Source organism: Echinops telfairi, unplaced genomic scaffold (assembly GCF_000313985.2).
Source record: "Echinops telfairi isolate 266 unplaced genomic scaffold, ASM31398v2 ScPeMD7_12;HRSCAF=54, whole genome shotgun sequence".
Lineage (NCBI taxonomy): Eukaryota > Metazoa > Chordata > Mammalia > Afrosoricida > Tenrecidae > Echinops > Echinops telfairi.
Window position 1 is genome coordinate 7157849 of NW_022103909.1, and position 4437 is coordinate 7162285.

Below are 4437 nucleotides of genomic sequence, written 5' to 3' on the forward strand. Positions count from 1 at the left end.
TAGAGCCTATATCTTTTGATAGCCAGGCATCTGCTTTCTTCACCACATTTACTTATGCACTCATTTTGCCTTCAGTGATCATGCCAGGAGGGTGAGCATCACAGAATGTCAGTTTGTTAGAACAAAGTGTTCTTGCATTGAGGGAAGGTATGAGCAGAGCCACTAAGTTTGTCCACTACCTCAGTGTATTGCCATATAAATATACGTACCTAGGCCAATACCTCTATTTTTATGTATTAATATATTTCCATATGTACACACCTATGCTTATACCTCTATCCAAAACTTTGCTTCCTAGATCTTTCCTCTATTTCCTCTTACCTCCCTCCTGCCCCGCCATCACACTTGCTCTACTTCTGCCTCTTAGTACTTCCTCTCAGCTAGATTGCTGTTGCTCCAACACCCCCAGGATCTCGACAACCTCATTGTTGATTTTAATTCCCTCATTGTTCCCCTGTCAAAGGCGTTGTTTACTCGCTACTCCCCTCCACCCACCTCCTTCTCCCCCAAGTCTCTCTGGGACCATCAGTCCTGTTGCTTCTCCTTGAGCTTGCTTCTCATGCCCATCTTATATAGGTAGGCAAACCAACAATAACAGAGACAAAACATAAAGAAAGCAAAAGATTGAATTAAAAGGGAAAATAAAAATAAATAACTAGCACCCCGCCCCCCAAACATACATACTTCCAGGTCTGTCTGGTGACCTTTATGACTACCTTCCCACCGGTCCTGGAAGTGGGGCGTTCCATGAACTGCCCCTCCTAACCTGAAGTCTTTTTGAGGTTCCTCGGGGGCTTTGTGGCTTGGCTTTGCTCCTGTTGCTGATCTGTTATGCTCCCTTCTTGGTTCGCCCTGCTGCGGGGTGTTCAGCCCAGATTCACTCCCTGCCCTGTGTCCCCAGCATTGTCCTCTGTTGCAGTATGCTCCAGCAATGGAACATTATGTCTCGAGCTGCACCTTAGCAGCTCTGTGCAGGGACATCGTACTCAGGGCTTGGTGTGCCAATATGCAGTCTAGACCCACACTCTCTCGTTTTCCTTCTTGGTTTGCTTCCGTGTAGGCATGGCATGCCGGCCCTTCTCCCCACATATTGATTTAGTGTTGCTCTCTGTAGCATACTGCTAGAGAGGAGGTCAATTTGGTTCTGGTTGGGGCTGGCCCTGTAGCCCACTCACGTCATGAGTTGGGCCATGTGGCGACATTGCCCTCAAGGTTTGTTGTGCCGTGGTGGGTCTGCACGCATACTCCCATTTCTGTGGAGACATAACCAATACCTTCTCCCTAGGTGGGTTAGTGCCCTGCTCCTCCCTGCCATCGTGTCCCTCTTTTTTAAAAAACAAAAACAAGAATAAAAAACATTTTAGATAAAGTAGCATGCTTGAATTTTAATCTAATGCTCTACATGTAAATGATTGATTTTAAGATTTAACTATCTATAGAGCTAGCAGAGGACTAAGGTGTGTCTGACTCAAGCCATTGTATTTTCTTTTGTCTCCGACTGTTTTATTGACACAGATCCATATATCATACAATTGAACAGTTCACTCGTACAGTCACATCAAGGGGAGACAATCACCACCACATCCCCCCTACCCCCACCCCCCACCCTCACAATGGTTATATCGCCTTTAAACTGAGTTGTGCAATCAAGGTCTGTTCTAGTGCTCTCTTCCCCCTCCCGCCTTCATTGTTTACTCCTGAAATCCTCTTCCCTCCCTATCGCCCACCCCCACCCCCGCAACCCCTGTAACACCTTGTATCAGTTATTATCATCATACATCCACTCCTCCTGTGCTTCGCAGCTGGGAAAACCAACAGAAAACAATGAAAGACAAATCGCACTAAGGTGGTAAGGATAAAATAAAATTACTATAAAGGCAAAAATACAAATGATGCATAGCAAGCCGGGCTATTTTCAATTGCCTCATATGCGTGTGAAAGTTGGACGCTGACCGGGAAGTCTGACGAAGAATCGATGCTTGAGGTGTGATGCCAGTGACGAATAATGCCAGGGCCACGGACTTCCCGAAGGTCAAACAAACCTGTCTTGGAAGAAGTACAGTCAGCGTGCTCCTTAGGCAAAGATGGCAGGGCTTGTCTTACACTTTGGACAGGTCTTGAGGAGAGACCAGTCCCGGGAGAAGGACATCACACACGGTCAAGTAGAAGACCAGTGAAGGAGGGGAAGACCATCAAAGAGCTGGATGGGCGCAGTGATTGGAACCATGGGCTCAAACACAACAACTGTGAGGGTGGTACCGGACCAGACAGTGTTCTGGTCTGTTTTGCACAGGGTCGCTATGGGTTGGAACCCATAGACTGGATGGCAGCTAACAACAACCTAACGTTTACAGAGAGACTTGAGATCTTTATTTGCATGGTTAACATTCAATAAATTTGAGCTGAACTTGGATCTTCAGGGTTGTGCCCACTGAATGCCATGGATGGTGAAGAACAGGAGATTAATGTCTGCAATTGGAAACTGTAATGTCTCTTCTCCATTCTGCCAATAGCCACACTTGCCTCGTCATCTGAGGTTTGCTTCCTAATTTCTATCCATAGTCAGAGTCAACAGACTCTCCTTAACCACCGTCCTCTCTCTAGACACATGTCTAAAAATCCGGTGCCATGTACCTTGAGACCAACATTATCACGAGTTCGAGGGTTGCTTTGAGTTGGAGAATCATGAAGGACAATGGAGAGCTTCATGTAAGTCATATGGAGTACTTAAACATCGGTGAGTGTGACTTTAGAGCTTCATGTAAGTCATATGGAGTAAACATCGGTGAGTGTGACTTTAGAGCTTCATGTAAGTCATATGGAGTACTTAAATATCAGTGAGTGTGACTTTAGAGCTTCATGTAAGTCATATGGAGTACTTAAATATCAGTGAGTAAGACGTTAGCTATAGAAAAATGTTTTGCTATTGAGGGTGGTCTTCTCTTTCTTACTCATTATTTGTAATTTTGCCTTTACATTATTATTATTTTATTTTTACCACGTTACTTTGATTTTCTTTTTTATTGTTTCTATTGGGTTCCCCAGTCTGTGCAGCACAGAAGGAGATGATGCATAGGGCTAGTAACTGATGCAAGGGTTTCTAGGGGATGTAGGGCTGGGAGATAGGGAGTGGGAGGGGAGGGAGCAAACCGTGACTGGGGAGGGGGCACTGGAACTGATTGTGATTACACAACTCATTTAAAAATCGATTTAACCCCGGGGGGGGGGGGGGGTGATCTAAAATTGCTTGTGGTAATGATTATACAACCCTTCCTGATATGATTGAACTATTGAATTGGATAATATGTGGATTAGGTGCCAATAAAAATGGGGAAAAAGGGAAAATATTTCGCAAAATGTGAACACACTAATAATTGTATTTACAAGGGTCCTGCGAGTACTTTATAAATCGAAAGCCTTGGAATAAGTGTAGTGGGTGTTGCTTTCCATACCCCAGATGGTTTCTACAGGGAGTCCCGATGGTGCTGTCTTGGGCTGCTAATCAAAAGGTCAGCTCTTGCAATCTACCCGCCACAGGGAAGGAGAAAGATGATCTCTAGACTCAGAAAACCCGAAAGGCAGTTCTGTTCTGTCCTAGGGTTGATATGGGTTGGAATTGACTTGGTGTCAGTAGTTTGGGCTTTTTGGTTTCATTTTGTTTTTAATATAGTTTCAATAATAACTGGTGGCTTAGTGGTTACTTGTTGGGTGGCTAACCACAAGGTCAGCAGTTCAAAACCACCACGTACCCCTGAGGGAGAAAGACAGGGCTTTCTGATGTCTGGAAGATGGACAGCCTCAGAAACGCATAAGGGCAATTCTACCCTGCCCTGTAGGGTTGCTATGAGTTGGCATCAACTTGATGGCAGTGAGTTTTGAAAGAACAACGCTTTGCTGCTGCCACTGGGTTGGCACTGACTCATGCTGACATAATACACAAAGACAACACTGTCTAGTCCTGCACATCTGCGCAGTTGCTGGTTTACGTGAATCCATTGCTGCAGCCTCTTGGCAGTTTGAGCGTCATTCAACCTATGGGTTTTATCTTCCAGCACTACACCCAATAATATTCCATAGGGTTGTCCACTGGCGAGTATTGGGAAGTAGGTCATGAGTCCTTTCTTCTTTGCCTGGGTCGAAAAGCTTCGCTGAAAGCTGTCCATCATGGATGACCCTGCTAAAATTTGAAACGTCTGTGGCGTACCTTCTAGTATCACAGCAACATGCAATCCTCCACAGTACGACAAGCAGACAGTTCTAACAAATACCTCAAACAGGACACAAGAGGACCACTAACAGATATTGTTTTCTCTCTTATTCTTTTTTTTTAAGTTTAAAATCCACAGTTCCTACTACTACAATGTAAAATAAATACTTATTACGAAATAGAAGAAAAATAAACCTCATAATTCTACCACCCCCAAATTAACCACACTT